The following is a 26,245-nucleotide window of genomic DNA, read 5'->3' as shown; positions in this document are numbered from 1 at the left end:
GGATGGTGCAATGAGCTAAAAAACGGTGTTGGATCTAGCCCTGATCTCTTGACTGGGTGAGAGTACTCTGCTTAATTCAGAGACTCTGTTCATTACCACCCCTTGTTGTAAATACATTTGAAAATCAAGCTTATGGAGCCGGAAAGTTGGGTGTGTTGTGGTGGTGGTGGAGGCGGCGGTGTGTGTGTGTGTGTGGGATATATATTCCATAATGGTCAAGGTGTACTGGGGACATCATAAACTTTGGAAACGGAGTCCAAATGACTTCTAAATGTAACCAGAAGCCTAAGATGGCAATTTCAAGCACATTATACATTTTTGCTTGGGGAAAGTTAACTTGAAATAGCTGTTTTCTTAGAAGCATAGCTAGCAATGGTCACTGGTTGGAATTAAACAGTTTAAACTTTGTTTAACTTTCTTGAATAACTGATAATAAAAGAATGGACAATGTTGAGGGTCATTCTGTAGTGTAGTTCCTATTATCCCAATAGGCTCTGTGCATTGGAATAATACCTTCAATAGTATAGGCCTAGACCAGACGTTAACTAGGTCTACTACTGTCGATATTAGACTTAAAGTTTTGGGTTTGCCAGCTAGCTCAGAGTTCACTAGAAACTTTCTCGAATAGGCAAGGAGGAGTTGAACCTCCCTGGATAGACAAGAAGGGATTTAGTTTCTGACAACCATAGAACATGACAACTTTGCTCTCCCCTAATCAAGAGTGTATCTCGAGAGTCGTGTGAACAAAAGGCAATTTATTTTACTCAGTCAGTACGTGCATTCTTAGTCTCATCAGATTGTAGAGAAAAGGAAGAGACGGGCGTGTTCAATAAAAGATGTTATTTATTGATCAGTCTCTTTTCTCGTACAAGAGAAATGGATCGATATTATTGCAATACTTATAGTTAAGTAAAGTGCATACATTAAAAGCAGAAGTATAAAATAATACTGTAAAAACATTGATATGGTTTCTAAGCCATATGAAGGTTTAAAATGAATAAAATATATTACATACACATATACATTTGACTAATCATACTCAACTGGTGTTTCTAACTACGCCTACCCGTGTACCTGACCTAAGCCTAATACGTGGGCGGGAATAGAAAGTTACAGTTTAAGTTAAGTTTGTTTTTGCCAAGTGACTGACTAAAGAATTCTCTGCGAGGGGTTATTCAGTTCTGTACCTGGAATCTAGGATGGATGAGGGATGGTATCTCTCGTCTCTGGTCTCGATATTCCAGGCTGCCTGCGAGGGCTACCCGGAAGCGCCGGAGCTGGATTTCTCGGCAGGAGAAATAGGCAGCTGCTCGTTCTCAGCGCGTCAAGAAGGAGGGGCTGCGCCAGCGGGGTCTGCTCTGCTCTGGGCTTCGGCAAGTCTGGCTGCTCCGTCCTCGTCACCACCGAGTGTGTTTGCATAGGGCAATATCGGTAATATTTATACCTTTAAGGTGCCGAGATTGACGTAAGGATGGACATAGATACGTCAATAAGGATGTCATACGACCAGGTCATTAGCACATTCTTTTGCTGAAGTTCTCGGTGAAATCAAAACAATGGCCGCAGGGTTTTTCCCAGGTTGTCATAGGTTTGATTTGTTTTGAGAACTCCGTATGCCTTATCAGGGGCTGGAGGAATATCGCTTGTCTAATTAGATGGCAAGCGTTATGACCTAATCAGATAACACGTTCCTGTGCCGTAGTGTGGCTTTATCAGATAACGGTTCCTGCATCATGGGGGTTTTCTGCCTCATGGGATGGCTGCTAGTTAACTTGTTAGTTTGTTAACCAGAATAGGGTCAGGAATAGGGGGATCGATACGGAACCTATAGGAATACATCACACCCACTCCACGCTAACTATGGACATATTTACTAATCTATGCATAGTAAAACATACTGTAGAGTATCGTGTATACCTTACCACCCCAAAATACATAAATGCATTTTGAAATTATCAAATATACGGGAAAAAAAGCAGTTACATGTATTGTATGCACTCAAGCTGTGAAATAATGCTAAAGTAATCACGCATTTGTATACATTATTGCTATTTGGTATATGAAAATTTACACATGAAATGGCTCTTAATACAGAAAAAAAGTTCGAGACCATTCCATCACAGAATAAAATATTTATGAACATACCAGCGGGCAGCTAATGTCTATAAACTATCTAAAATTAGGAATTTTAGTTCTCTAAGAATAGTTCTTACTTTAAGCAGAAGATAGTGTCCCGAAAAATATGCAAAAATATTTTGGGGCTGCTGAAAAAATCGCTGTCCGTGAACTGGAGGGAAAATTGTTCATGGTATTTTGCTTTTCTATTTGAAGGTCAAATTCAGGGAACGCCGTGTACGAGCTTGCTCAAAAGTCTCTATTTCTGCTCTGGGGAGAACATCGTATCATTTAGACTCTCGAAAAAGTTGTCAACAGCTTCCTGGGAGAGTACCACTAACTCGGAAATAGGTGTAACCATGCATTCGTGCGCATGATTGTCTCCATTGACATTCTGATTTGGATTGCTGACAGAAGGTCGTACCTGATCGATGCTGCTTTCATCTTGAACTTCACTACCCCTTAATCGTAGTGGTGAAGCTTTCACAAATGCCGTCATCAGGATTGGTAGCCGTTGAGGGCAGCACAAAGCATGAGCCTTTGTTGGACTCAACAATGTTTCTGCTTCCATTGGCGCATCCGATTGTAGCGTCAGACAGGTGTCTAACACGCATTCTTCTCCGCATAGCAGGCACCTTAATACAGGTAAAACACATCGTTGCCACATTGGTCGAAATGATAGAAACCAAGTCATGTTCAGGTCTCTAAGCCGGGATAGTCCCAGGATTTTTGATATCCGGTCCCGGTATCCAATGGCTAGGATTGTTTCTTCCCTTGTCGCAGGTGTTTTGTCTGTGACATGGTTTGCCATAACGAAATATAAGGACTAGGAATAGGATTCCTGCAATCAGTCCTAAAATGAGGGGAAGTCCGCCAAAAATCGAATGGACGAAATCTGGAAAAATACCCAATATGGCTTTGAATGGTGTTAATGCCATCGAAAATACTGTTCTAAATACTTTTGAGACTCCACTGGTATCAGAAATATTTAAGATTTCATTCAGGATTTCTGCGAAATGTATGGGGGAATTAGTTGATAACAATGAATGTATCTCTGCAGTCGTCCTTGCGACTTGGAGATCATACGTTTCTTTTGATGACGTGAGCCTTGTCGGCGTCTGAAGAAGCACTGTTTTCATTCTGCTTAAAGTATCTATTCGAATAGAAGTAATTTTCAAGTTGGGCCATGCCCTTGCCTCCCTGTCTGGAAAGGAGCTGGGGAACAATAAGCGTCCACAGCACTTGACCTTCGCAGTCGTAGTTACGAGATAAGGAGTCCCGGGCATAAGACTACAGCATCTGCGGTCCACAATTAGAATGTAACTCCCATTATAGAGTCTTTGAAAGAATGGTTCTATCTCTGTAGCAGGTGTGCCTAGCTGGTGACATGAAAGGTTATTTGAGTTCCCTTCACAGGCTCCATGCAAACTAATTCCGTTACACAGAAGTGTACCGCTTAGTGACATCGCACAATTATTGCCACTAAGAAACACTTTCTGTCCTTTTTTACTGACACATGCATGTGAATAGGGCAAGTTCCATGTTGTTTTAATGTACCCCTTTCCTAATTTTTCATACATGCCAGCCTGTATATATTTTTGGCAGTATTGAAACCTGAAGGTTGATATTGGAATATTAATTATCCCATGTATTATCCATTCACTGACAGGTCGTTCTGACATTGTCACTGGTAATCTTTCGAGTTTCTCAATGCTCAGGATTGTATAATCAGCACCCTTTTGTGCCATACTGATTTGTTTATCAGTAAGGTTAAAGATATTGAATAGTGACGTTGTGTTGATTAAACGCCAAGGCACATAGCCTGAACGCAGATTTTGTAACGTCCAGCCAAGCTGTACAATAGAACGCAATTGGGACTGACTGTGTTGTAATAACAGTAAGTCTTGCGATAATATGTCGATTGCTGAAGACACAATGCTGTCCAAAGAAAAAATTCTGGAGGACAGAGTCATTAACCCATTGTCCACTACAGAAAGCGATTTTTCCAAATGAATACGGTCAATTTCCCGTATCCTTTCTGCTGTCTCAATTTGAGTAACCTTCCAGGCCTCATTAATTGCTGCATATACAGAGGCTGCTATGAAACGCTTTTGACGCTGTTTGCGTGGTCCCATAGTGAAATCACGCAAGTCAGCACCATCAGTAAGTAAAGTTAGGTGTTGCTTAATTTCTGCCAGTGTGGAAGTTTGTAGCCATTGAAGGCATAATTTGCCCACACTGTAGGTGGTTATTATCCCTGGGTGTTGTCTTTGAGGATATCTAGGGTCTGGCCTGGTCATTTTGAACCCCTGTGTTTTGTTCAGGAATCTGTCTTGACAGTTATTAGTATCTGTGGGCCAGATCAACCACTGTTTCCAATCTGGATGTGTTCTGTTTTGGTTTAATACATAATTTACGTCTATCTCTTCATCTGTAGAGCTATTGCTGTTCATTGTTGGTTTTGGAATAGACGGTTTATTTAAGTCTTTGATTTTGGCTAAGCCAAGACAGGTAATTTGTTGAACAGTGTCATTTAAAAATATAATTTGTTCTGGGATCATGCAGGCTCTAAACAAAGATTCTATACCCTGTACTTGCCATTCTTTTGTGCCCCAAACCCTTTTCAATTCAACATTTTTGTCCCAATAATCAAAACCAAAAGTATTCATTTGTTCAAAGAATGAGTCTGAATATATCAATTTCGTGTTTGTTATCATGGTCTTCGTCCCTGTCTTGTTTGACAATTTGAAATAAAATGTTTCAGCATTACTTATGTTAAAACCTGAAAAGTATGAATATTTGTCGTAAACGGTTCTTGAGCTTCCTTTTGGAGGGGTTGCACAATGTTCCCATTGATTATAATTTAAAACATTTCTAGGTTGTGCAGATCTATGTAAAAAATGGTTACCATAGTGGTTGTAGCAATACATACTATCATAATTTGTAGAACCCTGCAAATAATCATGTTTGGTAAATTTAGCAGACATTACTAAGTCAGACATCATATTATTAATGCTTTCGAAGTCCCAATCATCAGCAAATGAGCTTGGTTTTACAAAGTCACTCAATGAGATCTTAATTTGGTGTGGATATTTCAGGGTTTCAACCGGACCATAGATTTCGTAGTCAGTGTTGTCCCATGCTACCCCACCCGGTATAGGATTGGCTGTGAAGTTGGCTGAAGAAAGTTCTCTTTTCTCGACGTGTGAAGATGTGTGTGGTTTGAGGATCAAGTTGATTTTCTGACTTGCTGTGTCCATTTTAGCATATTTTCCCTCAATGAAGCGTCCCAAAGTTAGTATCATGATGAGCCAAAGTATGAGGATAAATGCACCAAAACCTACCCAAAATTCAATCCATGGAGAAATCAGATATGTTTCTTTCAGTTGTTTCAAAAGTTCTTTAGCTTTATCTTTAAAGGTTTTTGATGATGGCTGTGTCTTTGATTCAGTGAAGCCTTCAGAGGAATCATCGAAGTTTATGAAGTAGCCGGATGCAGTTCTGTCAATTGTTCCAATTACTTCAGGATTAATGTTCCTTGCATTATCATTTGGTACTTCATTGTAGATTGGTGTGTCTCTGCTAAATGTTTTTATTTGGGTTTTCAGAGGTCTAAGTTCCATTGCATTGTTGCATAGTCCTTGTTGTTCTTCTGTAGGCGTTTCGAATGTGATTAGCCTCTTTGTTAGGACCTCTGTACTGGTAGCAAACCTTGGTGTTCTGCTACTTATGGGGAGTCCACTTGGCCTACTATTTGTTATCGGCCACATGATTGTGGTTTTACCAGGTCGATGGATACAACTCGGTTCTCCTTTTTACCAGCAAGCGGCGGTAGTACAACTGATCTTGTCCCGTTGATAGACAAGACAGGAACTGCTTTTCTGTAAGAAGGCCCAAATTCCTTCTTTACCGCGATCTTTTCTCTGACTAGATCCCCGACTTTTGGAATCCAGACAGGTCTTGCTGGGACAGGTGGTGGTTCTTCAGTGGTTGTTGGCTGCTGTTTCAACTTTATGTTGCTCAGGTCTTTTCTTGTTTCATTTAAGTCCTGCAAAATAGCCAAACGGTCTTTGATAACAAAGCTTTTTTCCTTCACCACTGAAGTTTGACTGTCAAGGTCAGAGATTAAACATCCTAGTTCCAAATAATAATTCGTACGGACTGAATCCCTTCAGAGAATTTCTTGGCAAGTTATTTAGACTACGTTGGACACTTATTAGATGTTTGAACCACCCAGCTCCCGAACCTAATACCTTTGCCGTTATAGATTGCTTTATGTCACAGTTTTTTCTTTCAACAATTCCGTTCCCCTCAGGGTGAAATGGACAAGAGTACCGCAATGTAACGCCCATGCTGACCATGGCCTCCTTATAAGCTCTAGAGCTAAAAGCAGGACCATGGTCCGAATGCAGCATGCCAATTGCGTATGTGCCGATAAAGACTCGCAAATCTTTTATAACAGTTCTGGCGTCAGCCGTTCGCTGGGGCCACATCCATATGAATCTCGTACAAGAGTCCACTGCAACCAAGATATATTTATAGTTACCATCCCTTTGTAAGGGACCACAGTGGTCTAGGTAAACACAGGCTAATGGTTTATCCGAGATTAGAAGGGGCGTCTGCGCTGGACGTCTCACCGTTGATACTTTCATTTTTTGACATATTTCACATTCTAAAACATAATTCCTTGTTTGTCTTCTCATTTGTGGCCACCAGTATCTCTGTTTTAATAATGATACTGTGGCTGAGACGCCAGCATGTATAGAAGCAAGCCCTTCGTGTGCCGCTATTATCAGTCCTAACCTATGTTCCATGTTTGGAATTGCCCTATCCCCCACTCCAGGGATTCGAGCAAAAGGAACATTGTTTGCATCAGTTATGTATGAGTATTTTACTGGAAAGCCTTTCGGGAGTGTTTCTATCGAATCCTTTTCTGTAGCGCTGACAGCCTGTAATATTTTGCTGTCTATTTTTGTTTTTGACCGGGTGATGGCAGCTACGGAAGCCGTTTGCACGGCTGCCTTCGCGGCCTCATCAGCCAATGAATGCCCTGCAACGTGAACGCCATCACGTTGATGACTCAGCGTATGTATCACGTGAGTCTTTGGTAGTTCTTTTTGTAATAGAACTACTTGTTCCCAGAGCATTTTATGCTTGATTGTGCCTCCTTTTGCATCCTTAAAACCATTCTGAAGCCAGATCTGCAAGTATTCATTGTAAGATTGAACGCAATAATACGAATCGCACAGTATGAGTGTGGGGAATTCTCGATCGGTATTTTCAAGCGCCATCTTGAACGCCAGTAATTCAGCTCGCTGAGCTGTACAATCTCCTAGAGATTGTGTTTTAGTGATAGCTGGTTTAAATTTCCCTTCGTGCCAGCGACCTTTAACAATCGCGCACGCAGCACTGTAAGCTTGCTTACCCCCCACTGCGGGTTGTGCTGATCCGTCTGTATATATTATACAGCCGTAGTGTTCTAGAGGCAGAATTTCGGTCGGCGGAGGACATTCAAATTCATATTGGAGAAATTCTTGTGTTTTTAAGTAAGGATCAAATTCGTACGCCACGTCTGTTGCAGCAAGAGAATTAGCCCATTGTATCCATCTCGGATGGAGCGCTTTAGCATTCGGAATGCTTGCTTTTGTTACAGCCTCTAAGGCTGATATCGGTGTCACGATTATTATTCGTTTACCTTGTGCCAGGGCTCGTTCTTTTGCTATAGCTGTCTGTGTTGCAGTAAGAATTTTTTCCGTTGGGCTAAATTTCATTTCAGCCTTAGTGTACAAGTGTGATTTGAATGCAATTGGTACCTTTTCTCCCTCATTAGAGGTCAGGTATGTGAATCCGCATCTCCCTGGGATGACTCGAATCACAAGATTGCGTGTGTTATCACGTGTTTCTAATTTTGTTTTAATTAGCATGTCTGTTTGTAAGGATCTCAGAATTTCTGTGTGTATTTGAGTCCAACTGGTTCTTTTAAAATCTGGTTTTATTAGATCATAAAGGGGTTTGACCCTTTCAGCGTAATTTGCAATGTATGTTCTTCCGAAATTTAGGAAGCCTAGAATTGACTGTAGGTTTTTTAGTGTTCTAGGTGCTTGTAGTACGGCACATTTTTCTAGAAAATTGTCAGCCAGGCTTTTGCCTTCACTTGATAATTCATATCCTAAGAACAGGACTGTCAGATGGGCAATTCTGGATTTTTTAAAGTTGAATTTGTAACCCTCTGCTGCGAACCCAAGTATTATGGTGTTCACTCTCTTCAAGTGAGTCTCCAAGTCATCATCTGTTAAGTATATGTCGTCGACATACGATAATGCTTCGTCATCATATGTTTGTAGTAATTCTGTTACTCTCGCTGAGAATACTCCCGGGCTGTTCTTGTACCCCTGGGCTAACCGACAGAATTGTTTTTGAGTGCCATTTATTGAGAACGCAGACAAATATCTGCTCTCTGGTGCTATGTTTTGACAAAAGAATCCATTAGAGATGTCTAATGTTGTTTTGTATTTTTTGCGCACTATGTTATTCATTAGTGCAGCACTATGCGAATTTTGCACTGCAAAAGTTTTGCAACATGAGTTAAGGTGTCGGTAATCCAAAACTAGACGATATGAATTGTCTGGTTTGGAGACCGGAAACAAAGGGTTGTTCATTTGTGAGGTGCAAGTTTCAATCACCCCCTGGTATTCTAGCTGATCTAGGATTTCTTTTACCTGTTTTTTAGCTTCTTGCTTAATTGGGTACTGTCTCTGTGCAGTAGGTTGTGATTTTAACTGGATTTTGTGAGGAGGAGAGTCCTCATCCCATCCTACATGATTTTTATATAAAGCAGGAGCTAGAGCTACTGCCCACTTTCTGGCAAGTGTGTATTTTTTATGAATTGGGATGTGATTTGAGAAGGCAGGCATAATTATTTCTTCGCCATGAGGGCACTCCCTGACAAACTCTGGTGGCCAGTCTTTTTCAGCTAGAAGGATGTCATAGCCCTTGGAGAGATTATCCCAAAATAGTCCCCTTATTTTTCTAGTCTTATCCCCCTCTATACGTAATGTTATTTCATATATTTTGTGAGATTTGCTAACTCTGGTGTCTGCAGTTTCCACTTGAAGATATTCATTCGTGTCCACTGTCTCCAGATGATTCATAAGGACTTTGCGAGCTATGCTCACTTCTGCTGCGCTGTCTAGCATTGTCTGAGCCCATTCTACGTTTTTCAGTTGTGTCCTCAGTATTCTCTGCATTGTTAACTACCTTGATACTGGCTACCTTCTTTTTTGGAAATTGTAATTTCTTTTTTAGCTGAGCAGGTTCCTTGTCTTTGGACTTGGCGTGCTCTTCTCTTTGTTCTGATCGTCCTCTTCTTTCCGATTTCTGCGAGGAAGTCTGAAAAGATTGAGAGGGACGTGTATCAATGTCTTGATATCTATCAGGTTTCTTTATATTATCCCTATTTCTAAGGTTATATCTTTTCCCAGAGGGGTCACTCTGGGGTGACCTGTGTGTGGTATCTTCCACATCATTACTCCCCCGGTGCCTCGCATGTAATGGTGCTGCTCGCGGTGACATCATTTAGAATGTCACCGCGACCAGCGTTCCAAGGCGAGCGCCGGGGACTGTATGGAGCAGCTCGAACGAGTGAGGTTGTGGCTGAGGTCGCAGCAGTTTGATCTTAATAAATAAGACCTTCTTTCAATCACCGCCTGGAGTCCGGGTCTTTTATTGGTGGTTGTCACACTGGCGACGAGGGAAAAACCCATCCTGCGACCTCAACACGCCCGGAGTACGAGGTGGAGTCACAGCTGACCGAATAACACGGAAGCGGGCGTCTGCTGTCAGTCTACGATCTCATCGCGGCAAGAGTTGGTGACAGCCCAGAAGTATATCGGGCGACACGCAGCAGTGAACTGTACCTGGGGACTGCGATATGGAAACTGCCTTGCTCCTGAAGTAAAGTAAGGTGACGCCTCCATGCGCGCATTATAGCAATATTCTTGCGGAGTATACAACCCAGAAAGAAGTCATTCCGTATCACTGGCATCTATGAAGGGAGGATGCGCCTCAGCCTGGCAAGCAAGGGGAACTTGGGGAAATAGAAAGCGCAACGTAGGCGCGAGCTCCGCTCGAGCTCATCTACTGCCACAATAAAAGACTGAACATTCACTAACGCGTGTCTCCTCAGCGCGTGACTGGGCAGCGATTTGAATCTTCATTACAGAAGCGCGTTAACCCTCACCTCACCACCCCCTCAGAGACTCTTCTCTTTTCTGTTGTGGCGAGCGACAGCTTTCACGCCTACCTGCTAGGGAGTGCGCACAGGGCAGCGTGTGAGAAACGGTTGGGCAGAATGAAAGGGATGAATTCCAACTGCGTGGGATGTCGAAGTGAGGCACATCAGGCTGCTGTGAGGTGTGTCTGAACCAGAGTGCTGCGGGAGAAGCGAGGTGCATTCACAGTGGTTTGAACGAATGCGAGCAGCTCATCGGAAGACATATATGAGCGCGACGTGGGAGGCAGAGTGATCACAGCGCGGCTGAACTGAATTTTTGGTGCAGTGATTTTTGAACAATGCACTTTAAGTCTTGGTGATTGAGTTACAACGCGGCGTGGGAGGAGTATAAAACCTTGAGGAAGAACAGCTTTTTGAGGAGCACGAATTGTAATTTACAAGCTTAGTGACTACATTCTGCATCAGAGCGTTGCCTGCATATGGACTCCATACTGGTCTTGTGTTCTGTCAGAGTGTAGTTTCACTCTCTTGCCTCTCCGCCACCTACACAGAGAACGTGGTAACACTTATCTACTCCTTCCTACGCTCAAGGTTTCCGCACTGCATTCCCTGTACTCAAAGGATTGTGCAAGCATCTTTTCCGCTGTCTGTTCCTGTTTGTAGTCACTTGGGGGACTTGTAGCAAAGGAATGTGTGTTTTTTAGTCCATGCTAACATACCTTTTCCTTCTCAAGGTCATTGTGTCTAGTGGGAGTGTTCTTGTCTCTAAGTGCAGCAGAGTAGTATTCAGCACTTAGCATGCAGAGTGTGACCCCTCCACCTTTTTTCTTGACCACCCCAGGGGATCCAAATATCCAGTGGAAGAAATGGAAAAAAGTGTTTTTAAATTACGCCACTGTTTGTGGGCCAAACCTGGGTTTGGAGAGAAAGGTCGCATTATTGGCCTATTATCTGGGTGCAGAAGGTGAAGAGGTCCTGGATCATCTCCCAGACTTAGGGGCACAGGAGGCAAGGGGTCTGAATGAGTTTGAAGTGAGCCTTAAGAAATTAGATCTACACTATCTTCCCAAGACTAGCACGATCATGGAGAGGTATCACTTTGGGAAGAGAGCACAGAAAGAGGGAGAGTCGATAGAGGATTTTGTATCTGACTTGAGGAAGCTAGCCGCCACTTGCAAATTTGGCGGAGCAAGTGAGGAAAGAATCAGGGACCAATTTGTCTTGGCATGTAAGATGGAACGTGTGCGTGAAGAGCTATGGCTCAAGGACGACCCACCACTGCGGGAGGTGCTCATTATAGCCAAGCAGGTGGAGCACATGCTCCAGTGTGTCAAAGAAATAAAACAAGACGCAGGGGACAAGAAACTTGATGAAAAGGCCAATGTCAGTGAAGTAGTGGCCGAGGGTGAGGCAGTGTCAGTAGTCAAAGGCCAGAAGATGTCAGGTAGAGAGAATAAGGAGGGCAGGCAAGGGGGAATGTTTAAAGGTTCTTGCTATAGGTGTGGCAAGCAAGGGCACTTAGCCAATGACAGAGAATGCCCTGCTCTCAGGTTCACGTGCAACAAGTGCGGAAAGAAAGGACATTTCAGGCAGTACTGCAAGAGCGGGCAGGGAGTCAGCAGTCAGAATAGAGGAAGGACGAATGTGGTGTGTGACGAAATTGTTGTGCAAGTACAAGAATTACAAGTCCCCAGTCCCAACAACCCCGCATGCGCAGAGATAGTGGTGCAAGTCGAGGGAGGACAAGTTAGTAGTCCCAAGGACACCATAAAAGTTGGGGAGGTCGAGTTGGAAGCGTTATTTGACTCCTGTTCTAGAATTACTATAATCAATGCCAAAGAGTTCTCACGAGTGTCAAAGGGAACTATAACTTTGAAGAGAATGGATCTAAGGCCAGGGGGGTATGCCGGTCGCCCCATCTCTATGAAGGGGTACTTCCTAGGGAAAGTAGAATACAGCAACAGAACCACGGTCTCTAAGGTGTACGTGTCCACTGTAGGAGACAACATTTTAGGTTGGCAGGCACAGAAAGAGCTAGGGGTCTATCTGAATCCCAATAGTAACCCCCAGATCCTGATACAAGAGATTGTTGAACACAAAGCAGATGTGGTGACAGAGTTCAAAGAGGTGTTCAGGGAAGAATTAGGGTGCCTGAAAAACTACTGCCACAAAATAAGATTGAAGGAGAACGCCAGGCCTGTCGTGGCTAAAGTTAGGAAGCTCCCAATTGCCATCCAGGAGGAGGTGAAGGCTAAACTGGAGGAACTGTGCAAGGCCGGAGTCATCGAACCGGTGGAAGCTACAGAATGGTTGGCCCCCATTGTGGCAGCTAAGAAGAAGGATGGGTCGGTCCGGCTCTGCATAGACTTAAGGGCATTAAACAAGGAGGTCGTGGTCGACCGTTATCCTTTACCCAACATCGCCCAGATGATGAGCATGCTAGAAGGCGCCAAGGTGTTTTCCACCCTCGACCTCACCTCAGCATATTTCCAAATAAAATTACACGAGGAGTCTCAGGAGCTCACTGCATTCGTGACACCCATGGGCGCCTACAAATTCAGAAGAATGCCTTTCGGGCTAGTCTCGGCGGCCGCCGTGTTTCAGAGAATCATGGGCAACATGTTGAAGGGAATTCCAGGCGTTATGTGCTACCAGGATGACGTGCTCATATTTGCAAAGAACCATGAGGAGCACGATGGTAGGCTAAGATGCGTGCTTGAGAGATTTCAGTCGCAGGGCCTCACGGTGAAAAGAGACAAGTGTGTGTTCGGCTGTGCCGAATTGGACTTCCTGGGGCACAAGGTGACAACAGAGGGTATACGTCCGAAAGCTGAATTACAAAACACCATCGTGAACCTGACACCCCCCAAGGGCAAGGATGAGATCAAGTCGTTCATGGGGATGTTAGAGTTCTACGGAAAGTTCATAAAGAACCTGGCGGGAAGGACATATGCCATCAGGCTACTGCTAAAGAAGGAGAATGAATTCCAGTGGAGTCAGGAGTGCCAGAGGGAGTTCGAGGACGTGAAGAAGGCACTTGCTGAGGCCCCCAGTTTGAAGTCATATATACCCAACCGGGCAACGGTAGTCACCACCGACGCAAGCACGAAAGGTTTGGGAGCTGTCCTCACCCAAATTGGAAAAGAAGGAGAAGAAACCATAGCCTTTGCCTCAAGGTCACTCCAGAAGTCCGAGAACAACTACTCGGTGATAGAGAAAGAGGCTTTGGCAGTATCTTGGGCAGTAGGGAAATTCAGAGATTTCCTCTGGGGAACTCAGTTCACCCTCCGAACCGACCACAAGCCGCTGGTGGAAGTATTCAGCAAGAAGGGCCTGGATGCCATCTCCAGCAGGATAAGGCGGTGGGTAGTCGGCCTGCAAGAATACACCTTTGATGTCGAATACGTCCCTGGGACACAGAACCTCGCAGCTGACTGTCTATCCAGACTCGTCGGAGAAGAAGGTGCAAGAGAGAAGTAGGGGAAGGCGGAGGAAGAGGAGGAGGACCTTCAGATGGAGGATGTCTGCACTATCCAGAGGGCGTTGGGAGAAGAAACATGGAGAAAGGCGTTAGAAGAAGACAAAATCTTGGAGGAGATTTACAAAAGAGTAAAAGGCGGTTGGAAGCACGGTGACAAACAAGATGAAAACCTGCGGCCATTCCTGGCCATTAAAGACGAGTTGTCCATAGTAGACGGATGTCTATTCAGGGGCACGAGACTCGTGCCTCCTGCAACTGTGAGAGACAACCTGGTCGAGTTAGCCCACGAAGGGCATTTGGGCATCACCAAAACCAAGCAGAGACTCAGGGAGAGCTATTGGTGGCCGAGCATGGATCTAGTCACCGAAAGGAGAATCAGAGAGTGCATCCCGTGCGGTAACAGCGACAAGGTCCTGAAGCACCAGACGCCCCCTATGGTGAGCAGGCCGCCCCCTTCTGGACCGTGGATGGAGTTGGCATTGGACATCGTGGGCCCCATGTCTGGCGAACAACGGACACCCTACATTTTGGTGCTTGTGGATCTATACTCCAGATGGCCAGAGATAAAGTTTGTCAGCGAAGTCACGACCAAAACTGTCATCAGCTTCCTAGAGGAAGTGTTTATCCGAGAAGGGCTACCCAGCAACATTCTGACAGACAACGGTGTACAACTATGTTCGAAGGAAATGGAAGAGTTCCTGGAAGGAAGAGGCATCAGACACAAGCGTTGCGCCCTCTACCACCCCGAAACAAATGGCATGGTCGAACGCTTTAACAAAACCCTCAAAGAGAGCATCCAATTGGCCAGAGCCAACGGCATGAGTTGGAAGGAAGAGGCGTGGAGACGGTTAGAGGCTTACAGGTTCACGCCACATCAGACGACGGGAGTCACCCCGTTTGAATTGCTCCGCGCCAGGGTACCCAACACAAAGCTAACCCCAGGATGGATGGAGTGGCACAAGGGTTGGTCAGACCGAACCAAAGAGGCTGAAAGCTTGAAGAAGCAAGAGAAGGCCATGGGAAAGAGAAAAGAAGGATATGACCGGCACAAGGGCACACGGGAAGTAGAATTCAAAGTGGGAGACAGCATCAAGATCAGAGCTCCAACAGGGAAGGCAAGTTGGTCAGAGTACACCAACCCTACCAAGATCACCAAACTATTCAAAAATGCAGTCAAGACACAAGAAGGGAAAATATGGAACCTTGGGAGGGTTGTAAAATACCATCCGCCAGTGAAAGACCCTGAGAATTCAAGGGGACGGGAGGGAGACCCTAGACAGGACCTTAGTTCCACCGCTAAGAGGCAAACCGTGGTCCCCCACCCAAGCATCAGGCACGGTAGGAGGGTGACCCGACCTCCTAGGCATTTTGATCAGTATGTTATGAGTTGACCGGTGTTACCCTGTCTGTTTTGGTTCTAAGATCAAATGATGATTACACACCCCTTTGGGTGTCTCTGTGTCACCTGGAGCGTTCTACAGTTTATGTTATGTTTATGTTTTTCCTCTCCGCAGGGAAGGGGGATGTGTGGTATCTTCCACACATCATTACTCCCCCGGTGCCTCGCATGTAATGGTGCTGCTCGCGGTGACATCATTTAGAATGTCACCGCGACCAGCGTTCCAAGGCGAGCGCCGGGGACTGTATGGAGCAGCTCGAACGAGTGAGGTTGTGGCTGAGGTCGCAGCAGTTTGATCTTAATAAATAAGACCTTCTTTCAATCACCGCCTGGAGTCCGGGTCTTTTATTGGTGGTTGTCACACTGTGTCTTTGGTTCGGAGATTTTTCTCTTCGCCTAGGAGACCTTCCTCTGGACTGGAATTTCTTTTCTTTAGGATTGGATTGTTTGTTTCCATCCCAGCTCTTTTTCTGTGATGTTGAATTATTATTAAAAAATATTTTTTCAGGACTTTCAATTAGTTGTGGTTTTACTGGTATTCCACCTAAACTATCTCTGCCTAGTTCCTCATAGGATTTTTCTATGATTCTGGCAATCTCAGCTGGTTGGGCTGCTATATCTGTCTCTTTTAACCTCTGGCGGATCGCCACGTTTGCTGCTTCTCCCTTTATGTTGGCTAGTAATATAGCCGAGACCTGCTTGAAGTCTTTTAGTAATTTCATACCAAGAGTTAAAGCGGGTTCTGGACCGTATTCGTCTTGAATTTGTTTTAGCACATCTGGTATTACCGAAATGGATGGAACACCGTGCGTTTTTGTGTAGATGGAAGCAAAGACTGTACCCCAAGTGTCACAGTCCTCAATGTGTGGTGCAATTCCCATTGGAAGACAGATAGTCAGAATCCTGTGGTTTTCTAACGGGGTGGTGTCAGGAAACACCGCCTCTATTTGGGTGATTTTTTGTGCCAACCAGAATGGTATTTGTTCCCGTTTAGCCGGTACTTTACCTAGGCAGGATTGTATGTTCTGTGGTGTAATTTTATTTGTGTTCCCCTGGTGAGGGGTCAGCTGTGGAATTTTAATTGCTGGTTGAATTGTTGAAGTCCGCATCACATATTGGACTAATTGTCTATGTATTTTTATTAATAGTTTTAGCTGTGTTAACAGCTCTGCTGCAGACATTCTTTCGAAGTCTGGATGTGGTGTGTATCCGGCTAGGACCGGCCACGTTGCTCCTGGTCTACCTAATGGATCGAGCCTGGTGATGTGATTATTGTGTTTTAGGGCGCCATTAAATAAGAGCAAATGCTCTTGAAATTTAAGTGGTACTTCCACCTCCTCGAAAGGAGTGTACATTTCAGGAGGTTCCTCTATTTTGTAATAGTGGAAGTACTTTGTTACAGCATTTGCTGCTGGAAAATTTATCCATGAATAGTATACCTCTGTCTGCCGATATTCGTGTGCCTCAATTACGAATATGACTGTACCACCTCTAGGTGTCAGTCCGTTTTCTATAAGTTTTAAGGTTATAGATTTCCTTTTGATGACCGGGATGAGTATTATACCCGGGTCTGCTTCCTGCATAGCAGTATCAGCTTCTGCGAGTTCAGTTGCTAATCTAACTGCCTCTCTTTCTCCTTCACTGTCTGACATTGTACTGTCCAGAAGGTTATTTTTTTTGTTTGCAGATCAGGTTTCTTATGGAAACAAAGATTAGATGCACAATATTTTGGAACGGTTTATCCTTCAACGTTGACTAAACCAAGAACCATACATAGGAGTTTCCTCCTGCGAGGTTTTGGAGGATATTACCTTTCACCCACTCCAGACATCTTTGGAGTATTATGGGAAAAAGGGGTCTGAGTGAGAAAGCACGACTGAGTTACTCTAAATGTCTTACGTTCGTTTTATCGCCCTTCCAAACGAGTTGGGCGCCATGTAGTGTAGTTCCTATTATCCCAATAGGCTCTGCGCATTGGAATAATACCTTCAATAGTATAGGCCTAGACCAGACGTTAACTAGGTCTACTACTGTCGATATTAGACTTAAAGTTTTGGGTTTGCCAGCTAGCTCAGAGTTCACTAGAAACTTTCTCGAATAGGCAAGGAGGAGTTGAACCTCCCTGGATAGACAAGAAGGGATTTAGTTTCTGACAACCATAGAACATGACAACTTTGCTCTCCCCTAATCAAGAGTGTATCTCGAGAGTCGTGTGAACAAAAGGCAGTTTATTTTACTCAGTCAGAACGTGCATTCTTAGTCTCATCAGATTGTAGAGAAAAGGAAGAGACGGGCGTGTTCAATAAAAGATGTTATTTATTGATCAGTCTCTTTTCTCGTACAAGAGAAATGGATCGATATTATTGCAATACTTATAGTTAAGTAAAGTGCATACATTAAAAGCAGAAGTATAAAATAATACTGTAAAAACATTGATATGGTTTCTAAGCCATATGAAGGTTTAAAATGAATAAAATATATTACATACACATATACATTTGACTAATCGTACTCAACTGGTGTTTCTAACTACGCCTACCCCGTGTACCTGACCTAAGCCTAATACGTGGGCGGGAATAGAAAGTTACAGTTTAAGTTAAGTTTGTTTTTGCCAAGTGACTGACTAAAGAATTCTCTGCGAGGGGTTATTCAGTTCTGTACCTGGAATCTAGGATGGATGAGGGATGGTATCTCTTGTCTCTGGTCTCGATATTCCAGGCTGCCTGCGAGGGCTACCCGGAAGCGCCGGAGCTGGATTTCTCGGCAGGAGAAATAGGCAGCTGCTCGTTCTCAGCACGTCAAGAAGGCGGGGCTGCGCCAGCGGGGTCTGCTCTGCTCTGGGCTTCGGCAAGTCTGGCTGCTCCGTCCTCGTCACCACCGCGTGTGTTTGCATAGGGCAATATCGGTAATATTTATACCTTTAAGGTGCCGAGATTGACGTAAGGATGGACATAGATACGTCAATAAGGATGTCATACGACCAGGTCGTTAGCACATTCTTTTGCTGAAGTACTCGGTGAAATCAAAACAATGTCCGCAGGGTTTTTCCCAGGTTGTCATAGGTTTGATTTGTTTTGAGAACTCCGTATGCCTTATCAGGGGCTGGAGGAATATCGCTTGTCTAATTAGATGGCAAGCGTTATGACCTAATCAGATAACACGTTCCTGTGCCGTAGTGTGGCTTTATCAGATAACGGTTCCTGCATCATGGGGGTTTTCTGCCTCATGGGATGGCTGCTAGTTAACTTGTTAGTTTGTTAACCAGAATAGGGTCAGGAATAGGGGGATCGATACAGAACCTATAGGAATACATCACAATTCGATTAGGTAATACTGTGGCTGCAGCTTTTAACTCATAATTACGGATTTGATTTATTTGCCACATAATTGGTTGCATATTTATTTATATTTTCAGCGTAAAATAACATCTTGTTTCTAGCTAGAATGGATGAAGATACTACTATGAGAGAAATGTGCTTTATAATTTGCATTTTTGCTGCATACTTAAGCACACCTTTCTGCATAATTTGGTAGGCCATGCTGCAAAATACTAGTAGTCCAGACTATGTTCAAGCTTTGCAGTGTGGTCTGTGTGTTGTCATTATGATGATGAAATCTTTAATCTATTCTATATTCTACAGGGAACTCTGGATCATCTTCCATAGGTAGTTCTATAGCTCTGAAATGTGTGCAATAAAAGCTCCAAAATACATTTTACAAATAAGATATCCATAATTGTGTAAGGTGTGGGGTTGGGCGCAGGGCATGTGTCCAAACCCACACAGGCACCAACCCGCAGTGGACACCCTCTTTATGCCGTTCATAATGTATGATTTGGCGCAGAGGATGGCCAGTGGTCGGACCCTGTGACTAACCCCAGTGTGCGCCCAAGCTCCTGCTGTAGGTCGTGCTTGTTGTGGAGTTGGGAACAGAGCCCAGTAAATAGCCTGGCCCTGCGTTCAACCACCCCCAGCCACCCAACCCTTCTGCTGCACACTGCCAACTATGTCATGTAACAATGCAATGGGTGTTATTTTAAGTAAGACTGACCTACTGGCTTTGCTAAAGTGTCAGAAAACCAAAACACAAAAAGTAGGCCTAATGGCTTTATGATAGGTTCAGCAAATTAAAATATAAAAATCAGGCCATTTGGCTTTGTCAAAATATCATCAATAGGTATAATTAAATGTATATTTCTAAAATGTATTCGTCGCAATGCTTAATAAAGTGTTTGTCACAATATTTTTATTAAAGATTTTTATGTTTTTATTTTTTTTGTTTTTCAGGTTTTTTTATTTTTAAAGGCCACACAGAGCAGCCACAGAACTAACCGGAAGAGGTTCCTGCTCTCTAGCTGAAGAGCATACAGCTTTAACTTGGAGTGCTATGAAATACATTTGGTCCTGTATTCAATCACTCAGGAGACTTACTGTGTCATTTTTATTGTGGCTGGTGGTATGCTACACTCCCTTCAGCCCCCCACATAGCTATAAAAAATGTTTTGTGCTGCATCTGCCTCCTCTAAGACTTATTATTGAAAAATGGGAGGTTGGCAGCTGTGTTAACAAATGATGCAATTAAAACCTTTGAAGAGGTGATGTTAGTTTTCTGGATATTGTCTAAAATCATATGATTTTCCTGACATTTTGTAAAAGCCTATGAAAAGATTTTACAATTAAATTTTTATATCTATGAGGTAAAGAGTTTTTATAATTAAAATAATTTAGTATACATTCTGTAAATGTTTTACCTTTTTATTATGGGTCATATAAGTTGTCTAAATACATTAAAAAAATTACAATCCCAGTACCATTGGTAAAAAATATAGATGGTGAAGTGCAAATATATTATTCTAATTCCACCCCACAAAAATGATAGGAACTGTATAAATAACTGAGCCAACATTACTATTCAAAAAGACAGGAAAATGCATTTAATGAAAAGGGATACGTTTTACTTACCTACGTGCAGGATAACATTGTGAAAAGTGATTTCATTTTGAGAGGGGCTGATTTACTATTCCAATATCAATACCAAAAATGCAGGGTGAGTACATTAATACAGAAGGTGATATTTAATTTTCTAACTCCGGTCCCAAAAACATTTGGCAACGTGGATACAGAAGTGCCTAGGACTTACTATTTAAACATAACGCCAACAAATCACAGATAAAATAATGTATTACTTGCATCCATGCTACTCATACATTCAACACATTCAACATTTATAAGAGGTTGTGCAGTGAAAATAAACATGTAATTGATCTTATTTTAATGAAATAACAATTAAAAAAAAAATTTATAATATGTGAAGTATTGTTGCAGGTGTTTTATCCCTTATTACAATGGTAGCGCTAAATGAACTATAGTTAGGGGAAAGTGTTTTTTAGCGTTTTAAATCAAACATACATTTTCTTTTTTTAACAGAAAATTATTTTTGAGTAATTCACTATGACTACCTATAAGGAATCTGCACCCTGGGTGCCCCAGTGGCACAGTACTACACAAAAAGGAATAAGGCTACTGACGGAAACTTGTAATTTCATTTGAAGGGATAGAGACGTTTAAGTTTACAGCTCGATGTAAATCTGCACATGGAAATGATGGCGTGTGCTCATGACGGCGTGGTTCAGTCATGGCCCCGCCCGCTCATTAATTCACCCGCACAGGCAGGGAACAAATGCTGAGTGGGCGGAGCAGCCACAGCATGACGTACCACACCATCATGAGCACACGCCGCCCATGGCTCATGACGGCGTGGTTCCGTCATAGGCAGGCAAGGAGTTAAATAAAGTGGGTGCAGATTACAATTTTAATTATAACTCCAGTCACACAAAATTAGGCGGCAAGTGCATAGAGTGCATAGATGGCCTGGGTATTAAAATTTTGACTCGAAAACAAAGAAGATCTCAGAAATTATGTGAATAGGGATGGAATCAGATGTAGTATTTTTACTGAAGTCCCCAACAAATATTTTTTCAAATCTAGAAAAAGGGTGTTCAAACATTCTATATTAATAAAAAATGTAAATGATTATTTTGTTTGTGTTAAGCAATACTAGTTTTTATTATATGAACCAAATAATAAATCTTTTACATATTGAAATAGTAGAACTACAAACACACTTTCACAAAAAAGAGAGGAAGACTATAAGGTTATCCAGAGTGGAAAGAGAATTCTTTAGGAGATTACCAATCAATGACACTGTAAAGATGAAAATAATTTTTTGTTGAGTTGTAGGGCATGTCCTATTGTGTTGATGCATGACAACTGCTTTGTGGATACCAAGACACTTGTTTACCTGACTAGGCAATCACAGGTAGTAATTGTGCTCTCTGTAAATTCTGGTACCGGCAGGTGTAATAGTAAATATGGGCCTGATTACGATGCTTGTTAGACTTTCTTCTGACCGTCGCATAAGCTGAGTCAGGCGGGCCTGCTGCCTGCATTACGATGCGACCGCCAATGTGTAGACTTTGCATTGTGGCGTGTGCTGCGGGCCGCAGCACACGCCGCAGTACAAAATATAAACATGTTAAACATCCCTGCACTATGTGTCAGGCACCATGCAGTGCCTGCCACATTGTGCAGGGATGTTGGTGCCTCCCAGGGCCCATAGAGGAGAGCAAGAGGGAAAGGTTGCCCTGCTGGGGGCGCCCATAGTAACTGACCAGCTTCTTTTTCATTGCAGGTTAACCACCATGAAAGGGCCGGCGGAAAGGGACATCCTAATCCCTTCTGTGATGCCTGAGCAGATACCGCTCTACTGTAGGGAATAGTAGTCCGACCGCTGCACTGATGGAATTCTTGATACTGTCGGACAAGATGGATTTTGCCCCCTGCCAGCCGAGCTCCAACCGACTGCATCCTAATGCGGTGGTCGGATCCACTAGGTTGGATGTCGGTGGGACCATCACAGACGGCTTGACAGTGGTGGTGACACTGCCGTCATAATCAGGGCCTTAGTGCAGAAGTGTTGTACCACCAGTGTTGGACCCCAAAAAATGGGTATATATGCTCCCAACTGCACATATTTGCCCTCGTTCTAAGCTGAAGAAGATCGAAGCCAGAGAACTCGGTGTTCATGATTTTCTCCAGGCGTGAACCTATACCGTTATGAGGAGTACCACAGCAGTGGGGGGTGAGGGCCAAGAGGATTGAGTCTGACGGGGGGGGGGGGTGACGGATGTGGAAAGACGGGGAACAGAGTTAAGGAACAACAGAAAAGATGTGCAGAAAGGATATTTTATAGAGACATTTATAAGATGAATGTTAACCTTCAATCAATATAAACTAGGTAACAGTTTAAGTGTCTAAGCAGATAATCTGGATTCTGCTGACCTGTACATGGTGGTCTAAGTCCCATGACTTGCTGTTGAATTTTCTAAATACCATGGACTGAAATCAACTGGCATTTTCCTGCAGTTCTCATCCCTGCAATGCTGCACACCCCTCCCACCCCCAGGAAAGCACGCCTGGCGGCCAGAATGAAGGTTAAGATGAGTGAAAGCACATGGCTCCCAAAGCACAAACCAAGGTCGCTCATCAGACAGGCCTGCGGATGCGGGACAGATGATCTGTTCGGATGTCTTTCTTTCAGCAGAACCACATCCCTGTCTTTCCAAGTCCCCATCTTCACAAACTTATAAATATGTGCATGTCATTACATCCTCGGGGAGAAATCACAGCGCTGTGTCTTCAAAAAACAACTGGCATGCCAGAGCCCCGCTGCTGGCTCTAGTGCGAATGCACCTGCTCCCCTTCCAAGCAGAGCGACGGCAGCATCCCTCCGCTGCTCCTTTACAAAACACACAAAGCCACTCTGTGGCTATCAAAGTTTAAGAATGGTCACCCGCTCAGCAGCAGAAGGCTGGTTAGTGCTCTGATTGTGCGCGAGAATTATCAAAAACATGCAACCAAACGCTTTCACTATTCACTAGAGAGCACGAGACGCACAGAGCACAGCGCAGGGCCCCTGGCACAGTAGCCGTGTGCCCCTCTGCTCCTGATGAAACACCGCGAACAGTTCCTGCACTAGGACTTCCTCTCTGAGCCCCAGGCTCTGTAGGATGTGCGAGTAGGTTTTCCACCAGTTGACTACCTAACGCTGTTAAAATGGAGGTTCACCAAAATGTGGGTGACGCACTGTTCCACGTGAAGGCCATTAGATGGCTTACAGCCAAAGAGATTGTCAACAGCGGGGAGAGGAAGGGAGAAGACCCAGCTACCCAAAATACAGTAGAAATGAACCGCACAAACAGTTGGCGCTATGTGCTTCTAGGCACTATCAGCCTGATTCATGTACAATCCGTTTTGCGTGTCCCTAATAGCGAATCATAGCGACTCGCTATTGAGGACACGCAAAACGGCATTCATGTAGGAATTGCTAATAAAATAGCGATTCCTACATGTTCTTTATTTGCGATTAGCAATTTGCTACTCGCAAATACTCCCCATTCATTCTTATGGGCCAAGAGGCCCATAGGAATGAATGGGGAGTATCCCTTATTTGCGAGTAGCAATTTGCTACTCGCAAATAAGATAGCGATTGAAAGGGTGCCAGGGGTGTCCAAAGGACGCCCTGTAGCACCCCTAAAATGCACATTTGGACAGGTGTTGCGCACACACATGTCCAAAGGACATGTGTGTGTGCAACATGCAACTTAGAAAAATGCTTTTAAAAGCATTTTTCTGAGTTTCTGCTATTTACCGACAGGTCTGACCTCTCGGTAAATAGCGGCCCCAAAAGTGCTAAATCGCAATTTCAGGATGTGTCATGAATAGCATTTGAGGAATCTCTAATAGAGATTCCTTAAATGCTATTCCTCGCATATTTGCGACTTCTTAAATAGCGATTTTTGCATTTGGTATCATGAATACCAAATGCAAAAATCGCACTCGCAAAGGGCCAGATTCTCAGAATCTGGCCCTTTTGCGAGCGCTATTGCCTACATGAATCAGGCTGTATTTTACCAAAGTCTTTAAAATTTCATATCTCCGGCTTTACTCATTGAAATGTTGTTGTTTTGGTATCAAATAATTGATTAAATTGAACTCTTTTTCTATATTGGTGTAGGATTTTTCTTATGTTTTGTTGTCACTTTATTACTGTTTAAGTATCCAATAAATACTTAACACATGTCTTCTACGTTAAGGTTTACTGCTTTGTGGCAAGCAACCAGAGGGTTAAGCAGAGGCTAACTTAGTGACTTTTAGTGTTTTACGCTACAAGAGATTGTAGTTGGTGCCTACTCCCAACCAATACCTCACACCCATCACCCGACTTATTTGCATGCTGCACCTTATGAAATACTAAAGCTAAATAACAGCTCCCAATCCAACTTAGAGGAAGATTGAAATTAGCATTCTTCCCAAACAAGTAAACTACAGAAATAACAGGATTGTTTCCACTGCTTCCCCAACACCTCAAACCTTATGTGGAAATTCACTCCAACCCATCATCTATAATCTTTTAGTTTCTTTTCATGTAACAACATTTTTCTTCCTTTTGTCAAACCAAACTCAACTTTGGGTGTACTGTTGTATGGTTTCTACTATTCCAGTTAGTCTGTGTGTTTGGGCAACATGACCATCAGAACTATGTGGGACTGTATCTACATATACAATCAGAACATGCTGAGCTAATTCCTAGCCATCCCACAGTGCACCATCTGGTCCTCTAAACCCTACAAGGTACCGGATGGTTGTCAGAACATGACAACCCTGATTTCCCATGGACATCGTGGTAACAGATCTAACTTTTTGGTGTTAACTCATGCATGTCCATAGAGAGAAACAATTATTACTCAGACTGGCATTTCAAACATTTATTGAAGCAATTGTATTTTTGAATATAATATGTGCACTGCAATACTTAATAGAAAGAGAGCAATACAATGTTACCAGCATTATAAGAATAGTGAAAGGAAGGAACAGTTTGACCACAGTGCAAATGCGTTGATTATATGAATACATATGATGGTGCTCTTTCCTAGCGCTATTTGTCCTAGTAAGCATAAGGTGTGCAAGTCTGCCAGAATACTCTAGAGTGGTCTAATTCCCATTTACCTTTGGGTATCTGTCATCTGGGAGCCATTCTTGGTGTAGAACAGGCCACCGTCCTTCTCAAGATGGTGACGGGATTCAGCTGGGCTACAATTCTGACATAGGGCAAGTACGACACTCCCATCGAAATGCTCCACTGTCTAAACAACGGATTGGTGCTGTTTATGTAATAAACTTCACTCATTTTCTCTATGCCGTAGTTCCGGTCTGGCTGTCATTATCCCATGTGGGCGCAAGCAAATGTGTGTTAAAAGTCATAATTTAAAAAAGATGTCACCTTCAAAAGTGAACATGTAAAATGCTGGTTGATGTGCCCGGGGCCTATTTAACCTAAGGGCATTACAGCACCCTACATTTATCTTTCTTCTACCTTCTCCCAGTCACCCTGAGGTACTCTGTATTTTGTGTGCTCGAGCCCTTGCCTTCTGACCTCAAATTCATCAATAAGCTCTTTCACAGGTTTAGACATTTTACATGTCAACCCTTCTCTCTGTTCACTGGAAACTTCAATTTTTGTCAGCTATCTATCTATAGAAATTCCACATAGTATCCATGTGTCTAGCATTATAATGGGGGGGCAAATGTTTGTACATAGACACCTATTCTGGAACCAGGAATACATTTGAGAAATAATATTCAAAGCAACCTTGATGATAAATGAAAACTATGCATTATACTGAAATACAGAGAACAGGTGAGAGGTAAGTGATGATAGAACACTCCCTCCGTAGCAGATGCAGGCAAGTGAGCACAAATATAACAGTTACGCACATGCATGACTGTTGAATATTGATGTAACAGATTAAATAATACATTATTTGTGAAATTCCTTCGGGAACTATTTCCTCGTAAAATCATCATATCAAAGCTATGCTGTTCATCTAGGTGAGTTGCATTAGCCTTTGGGATGGAGAAAACATGCTGAACAGGAGAATTCAACCCCACCAACAGGC

At 43.3% G+C, this 26,245-nt stretch overlaps 1 protein-coding gene across 2 annotated transcripts in view; it reads right to left on the bottom strand.

Moving 5' to 3' along the window:
* The window catches only part of SHANK2 (SH3 and multiple ankyrin repeat domains 2), a 3,078,421-nt gene that overhangs the window by 1,224,916 nt on the left and 1,827,260 nt on the right, over window positions 1-26,245 (bottom strand). The gene's annotated exons all lie outside the window — the stretch shown is intronic.

Source organism: Lissotriton helveticus, chromosome 3_2, assembly GCF_964261635.1.
Source record: "Lissotriton helveticus chromosome 3_2, aLisHel1.1, whole genome shotgun sequence".
Taxonomy (NCBI): domain Eukaryota; kingdom Metazoa; phylum Chordata; class Amphibia; order Caudata; family Salamandridae; genus Lissotriton; species Lissotriton helveticus.
This window is presented reverse-complemented; position numbering and strand designations above follow the sequence as displayed.